The sequence below is a fragment of the Varanus komodoensis genome, unplaced genomic scaffold (genome assembly GCF_004798865.1).
Source record: "Varanus komodoensis strain SLA01 unplaced genomic scaffold, ASM479886v1 scaffold28, whole genome shotgun sequence".
NCBI classification, from domain to species: domain Eukaryota; kingdom Metazoa; phylum Chordata; class Lepidosauria; order Squamata; family Varanidae; genus Varanus; species Varanus komodoensis.
The window spans coordinates 14,787,491-14,793,825 of NW_025335727.1; positions in this window are offsets into that span (position 1 = coordinate 14,787,491).

Consider the following 6,335-nt stretch of genomic DNA (forward strand, 5'->3'; position numbering starts at 1 on the left):
TCTCAGACCCCCCAGTTGCACAACTGGCAAGCTCTCCCATCTGCCATTCCCAGCAACCAAATTCCTTCCCCATTTGCTGCTTCCAGCACTGGAGAGGCATGCACAGAAAGGGGGTGCAGAGCGCAGGCATGCGGGCTGCTATTCCTGGTGACCCAATTTTCTTCCTCACTCCGTGCTGCCAGAGGCAGCAGTGGCACCCATGGAAAAGGGTGCAGAAAGCGGGTGGTCCAGCTGCCCTCCCCAGTGGCCAATCTTCTTCCCCACTCGCTGCTGCCAGAAAAATAGTGCTTCTTGTACAGTGCTTGAGTCTCTGCTCCAGGTGAGAGTCCTGTGAGCCAGTGCCAGGGAATCTGGTGGATTTTCTGCACAGAAATCCCTAGTATTCCCTAGTAGAGGATAGCCATTTTTCCCTTTTTTTAGGTCTCACATTAATTTCAGTGGAGGGAATTACTAATGCTAGTTCTCAGGCTAGGCTAGTTTCCAGCTCTGGGAGCAAAGGAACCTATGATCCTACAGACATCCATCCCAGACACCTTCCTTTTGGTTCCATCACGCTGCAGCAAGATCTGTAGATGTCCAGGGAGGGCCTCTAGCAGAGGACCTCCTCAATGCTGGCAGAGAGGTGGCTTTGCAGCATCTGATTACTTTCCATCCTGCCTCTCAACGAGTACAGAATTGCTTCCTCGGTGGCCAAAGCACAGAAAGTGTGCTCGTAAATGAAATGCCATGCTGGCAAAGTGCTACAAAACGATTCCCCCCACCCCACCCCCCGCAAATAGGACATATTAAATGTTTCATAATCTTAATTTTTTATTCCCTTCCCAAGCAGAGGATCAGGCCTATGATGTGTAGTGGCCAAGGCATGTTAGAAATTGCAGCCTCCAAGCTCAGAGGACTGGAGCGGATTTTATTAAGAATTGCATGTATTGGTTTACTTATTATTTTATTATCAGTCCCATCCTCACTCCCATAGATGCTGGGAATGACTCTTTGGAATGGAATGGGGGGCCCTCTGGCTTTCTGGTACAAAAACAACTCTTGGGTGGCTACACAAAGGCAATATTCTTCAGTTCCAGGAAACCATTCTTCATCTAGCTTGCACAATTTACAATTGAAAAGGGAATAATGCCATTTAACATTTCACCAAAGTAGCACATAATCATTTTAATGTGAAGGAATCAGGAGCTATTCATCTTCTTTAAAATATTAGGAAAGTGGAAGATTTATTCTGTGGTATCTGGTTCAAACAAACAAACAAAGCAGCAGGCGTCTATAAAATGCTTACAGGTTTCCCAGAACCAAGCCCCTCTCAAGCCAAAAAGCCCCTCTCAAGCCAAAAAGCCCCTCTCAAGCCAAAAAGCCCCTCTCAAGCCAAAAAGCATAGACCAGTTGTTCACCATCCAGAGTTTTACTTCACTCCTCCTTCAAATGAATACATAGTACTCAACAGAGTTGAATCACCCTCCCAGCTGCCCTGCTCCCAGCTTTCTTCCTGTGAAAAAGGGGACGTGGTCGTCTCTAACAATGCCTATCAGGAACTCAAGAGCCCATCTGCCTATCAGCTCAGCCCTCTCATAAGAAGCTGTGAAGACTGGTGTCCCCAGTGGCAATAGGATGGCGTGTCCATTCTGGGTTTTAGTCTATAGTTTAAGTGAGCAAACCATGGTGCTGAACCCAAACTCCATCCCCAAAATTGGTCTAGCACCATAGCTCCTTAACAGTTAAAACAACAACCCATTGTGATTACACTACCACACTGATATTGGAACCAGCAGGCTTCACAATGAGACATTAGGAAGGGAAGAGGTCCATTAAGTCCAGCAGCCTGTTTCCATGGCCAACCAGAGGCCCATGGGAAGCTCCCGAGGAGGGTGGTGGCCCCCTCCTGCTCATGTTCCCTAGTAAGCAGGCTTCCTCCAGAACTGGAGATAATATGCAGCCACCATGACTGGTAGCCACCAATTTCCCCATTTCCTAGCAGTGTCTGAGCAAGGAAGGAAGGGATCTGGGGTGGTGGTGGACAGCTCAACGAACTCGTCATAGCTGCTGTGAAAAAGGGAAACTCCATGCTGAGGATAATTAGGAAAGGGATAGAAAACAGAACTGCCAAGATCATACTCCCCTTATACAAATCTGCAGTGTAACTGCACTTAGAAGGTTGTGTCCAGTTTGGGCCAGCTAACCTGAAAAAGGACATTATTGAGCTGGAGAAACTACAGAGAAGGGCAACAACACCTACTAAAACCACAAAGATTGTTCAAAATAATGCATGGCATTTTTATCCTCCTACAGCACTCAAACCTGGGGTCATCCCGTGAAGCTGATTGGTGGGAAGTTTAGAATAGAGAAAAAGCTGTCTTCACACAACACATATGTAACCTGCTGCCATGAGAAGTGGTGATGGCCACCAATCATCATCACGCCACTTGCCAGGGAGCTTGGAGAGGAGAGGGTCTTCCAGCCACCCTGCTTGATTGATCCTGTGGGTTGCTAGCTTGCCACTGTGCAAACAGATTGGGTGGACCTTTGCTCTGGCCCAGCATGGCCTCTTCATCCAGATAGGTTGGCCTTTTTTCCTAACCCTAGTACTCTGCTACTAACAGAAGTATAACAGGAGGAAACTTCATAGGCAAGAGAAAAATAGAGAAGTTAGGCCTGATCTGGGCCATTCAGTGCCGATCAGAATATGCTCTGTCTTCCACATACTTGTGCCAGTGGAAAGTGGTCAGCGAGAAGCCCTCGCTCACAGACGAAGGACAAGATGGCACTCCTCCCCCATTTCACCTGCAGAAGCTGACCAGCCAGGCAGCTGACTACCATTGCAACATGGCTGCTGGGACAGTATTCTCCACCACACCTATAGCTTAGGGAGTGTCAGGTTTGCTGCTAGGAACACACACCTCTGAGCTCCAAAAGAAGGAAATGGCCAGGGGCCTTATCCTACTGCCCCCTCCCCATTTTCCAGCATCATCATCTCACTCTACCTAACGGTAGAGCCAGTCCTACCCTTGCTCACTGTGGAAGGATTTCAGTGAGTAGCCTCACTGGTCTTCTCTGATGTGTGAGGAGAACCTACCTGCTGGTTTTGTGGATCACTTGGCAACTCTCAAAGCACAGGTAGCCTAAAACCACACTGGCTTGCTACAGGCACAAAAAGCATTGCGGCTGCTACGCATCTAACCTTTTTGGGACTAACTTTACCTCCATTTGAGCGCAAATTTATAACATATTCTGTTATGTATGAAAAGGTAGTAGGCAGTGGAGGAGTGGTGAGCTAAGAGGTCCTTAAATGAAAGGTCCCTTCCTTTTGTTCATTTGGTCAGCTCTTCAAAATGTGCTTGGTCTGAAACTGGAGCACAAGAGAAATGAACTCCCTGCAGAACTGGCTGTCAGTTCGTAGCTGAATGACTCAGTTGCAGAGGTTGAGCTGCTTGTGGGTTAGGTGCTAGGCAAAGAACAGGCCCATGTAAGTGTTGCCAGGCGGTTCCAACTCCCTCTCCTCGCCTGAAAACAAGAGACTTGGACGCCCCCTAGCTTTGTACAGGCCCAAGTCCATGAAGTAGCTCACTTGCCCATCTGTGGGCAATGGATAAATTGCTTCCCACTAGGTGCCATCAGCACTTCCTGCCTTGTGCCATGTTACGCAAAGCGCATGCTGCCGCGACCCTTCTCACTCCCTCATGATAAACGGCATTGACAGTCCCTCCTGGCCTAGCTGGCTGTTGCAAGGGAACAAAATGGAAACACATGACGACCTTGGCAGCCATTGCACTGGCTGCCTCCTCTTCAGAATCCATCTCTCACTGGAAAGCGGCTGAGGCAGGGGCTGAACACAAATCTCAGCTACCTCCCTGCAGTTGCTGTGGAACCTCAGGTCCCCCGTGGCTGGCAAGAAGCAGACCGAGGCTGCAAAATCCTTCCCAAAGGTATTGCCCAAATGTGGATTTGGGGTGGTTGTTTCTCATGGGTGAACGCCTTCATTTTTTGTTTTTGTTTTGTTTTGTTTGTTTATTTATTTAGAAAATTTCTATGCCGCCCCATTCGCCAAAGCCTCGGGGTGGCTCACAAAACATCAGTTAAAATATAATACATTAAAAATATAAAACAAATTAACAATATAAATGCCCGTATCTTCAAGGTGGATGAATTGCAATTCTGCACAAATTTACTAAGGAGTAAGGCTGCAATCTTACATATTCTTAAATGGGAATAAATACCATTGAACTTTAATTCTGAATAAACATGTTTAGGATTACATCGCACAAATGCAATATAAAGCAAGTTGCACCATCTACTTTCTCTCAATCACCTCAGTTGTCTCTTGGTTTGTTTGTATATGCAACAGAATTTCTGTATCATTTCAGCTACTTGTTTCCAACTCACAGGTCTCCACAGTCATGCCGAGGAAGAACCTAAGACATTTTGCCGCAAATGATACCCTCACCCCAGCTCCCTCCATACCCCATTCAAGGTGCATAGTAGTACTCAAAGCCAGTCATGTTGTTTCGGACCCTGAGGCAGCAAATCCCACAAACATCTCTCCACTTACCCTGGCAGTGAAAATACAGTTGTAATTAATACATGCAATAATGAATATTTAGCTGCTTTCATGACATCCCAAAACAGCTGTCTGAGGCAGCTGCCTTGGGCTCTTGCATGTGTGTGTGGTAGAGGAGAGGAGGACACTTGATTTCAGGAGGGAAACCTCTCCAGCAGAAGAAAGATTTAAGGGAGGCCGCAGGAGCACACATGCAAAAAAACAGCTAGTCCTGGAGGATCAGATCATCAAGGCCCCCGTACCTTATTTAAGCAAGTGCCACTTCTCTCCAGTTACATGGGAATGACACCTTTTGAAATAACTTTCTGAGCAGTGTATTCCAGCCCATGAAAGTTGATTATGCCACAGTAATTTTGTAAGTCTTTCAAGGCACTGTGCCTTCGCAAAACAAAAGAACAAGAAGGATCTGTTGCCTGAATTTCAAAAAACGTTGAGTGTATTTATTCATACAATCTGATGTGCATGCATTTCTTCCCATTTGTGCCAGGGATGTGTGGTGCTGAGAACTGCATTGCTTTAAGATTTTAAGCATTTGCATTTTGGAAAGTGGCCGCAGCTTATTTCATTGATTCCAGAAATCTTGTGCTCTTTTCATTCAATGTTCTTCATAGGGTTTTTTTCAAGTTCTGCCAATTGCACAAATTATGCATTGTGCAAATCTGTGGGTGTCTTGCAATTTGAACAAATGTTTACTTTTTAAACAGCATAGATTTTATTATTGGTAGTTTTATGCAAGTGTGCATGTTTGCAACTGGTTTGCTCTTGTAACTAGGTTTGTCAGTTTCAACCTCCTCACAAGTAATTTTTTTTAGCTGAGCAGAGCTATATCCTCCATGAGTCAAAGAACTTGCCAATTTCTTCTTCCACTTCTGTGTTTTCCCAATGAAATGAGCATGGGATGAAGGGAGAATTGACAAGTTATTTGACAAGTAGAAGACACCACAAGTCAACAGATATTTTAGGGTCTGGCTGATGATTTGATCTGTTATGAAAAGGAAGCAAATTATTCATTATTGAATGTATTTATTATTATTGTATGTTCACCACCAGGGAAGCATAAGAGGTGCTTGGAGGGTTTCCTGCGCTTTGGTCAGGAAGCAAAACAACTTGGCTGTTTTTGAGTGCTATTCTGCACGTTTTGCAGACTGCCAAATTTCTTGGGGCTATTCCTGGACATGTCTCTCAGGGTCTACAGGGTGTGAAGAGTGGACTAAGATGGTACAAGAGATTATGTGAAGTAAAGAAACAGCAGTGGGGACAGAGAGATATGTGAATGGGGAAATTGTTCTGAATTGCATCAAACCTATTGTATACTCCTAAACAAGTACAGTATAGTCAGAAGCCTGAGTTAAATGGATTTACTCCCAAGTAAGTGTGTATAGAGTTGTGGTCTTACTTCTTAATGCACATTATCAGAGCTTCAATCTGTCTTATTCACCCTGAAGATAGCAACACTGTTGTCCTCAAGACGTTACATTTCTACTCTGCCTTTCTTCCTCTTGCAAGAAACCCAAGGCTGCTTACATGTCTCTTCCTTCTCTGCAGTATCTGGATCCAGAGAAAGTCATGGTATATCATTTTACCCATTCCAGGATTTGACAGGGAAAGGGGGCCTTTCCCCTTTCAAAGGCTTCAAAGGCTTCAGATCAAGGGCTTCCCCTAATCCACCCACAATGCACTTCCATTTTGCCTTGCCTGCCATCAGAGCGCTGACAGCAGAGAAGCAATGGAAAGCAAAGCCAAGGTCAGGCTTCCCTCTCCACCTGCAGAGAGGCAG